Here is a 342-nt window from a genome sequence, read left to right as displayed (position 1 = left end):
GACTGCACTGCTAACATTATTCCCGATAACTCCTATACGGATTTCGCAACATTCTCTTGTGCGGATCGGAGGCAGAATACCAACGAATGCATCTCATGCCACTCTTGCGCGAAAAGCAATCAGCTGAGCCTTATTGTGGTTATGATAAATGGTAAACAAATACCGACGTGGCACCTGACGGGGAGAGGGGGCAGGGGGGGTGATTGAATAATGATGGAACGCTTTTTTTGTATGATGCGATTGTGTTAAAAGCTCTTATTTAGAATATGATGAGGAAGTAACTTTTATTCACATTTTTATCTGTACACGATAAAGTTTGTCATATTTGAAAGCAGAGATATG

General features: G+C 41.2%; 1 protein-coding gene across 1 annotated transcript in view; it reads left to right on the top strand.

Annotated features, from left to right (window-relative positions):
- The window catches only part of LOC119586210 (monocarboxylate transporter 12-like), a 67,563-nt gene that overhangs the window by 27,695 nt on the left and 39,526 nt on the right, over positions 1-342 (top strand). The window lies entirely within an intron of this gene.

This window comes from Penaeus monodon, chromosome 21 (genome assembly GCF_015228065.2).
Source record: "Penaeus monodon isolate SGIC_2016 chromosome 21, NSTDA_Pmon_1, whole genome shotgun sequence".
Lineage (NCBI taxonomy): Eukaryota > Metazoa > Arthropoda > Malacostraca > Decapoda > Penaeidae > Penaeus > Penaeus monodon.
Note: the sequence above shows the minus strand (reverse complement) of the source record. Positions and strands in the feature narration are given on the sequence as shown.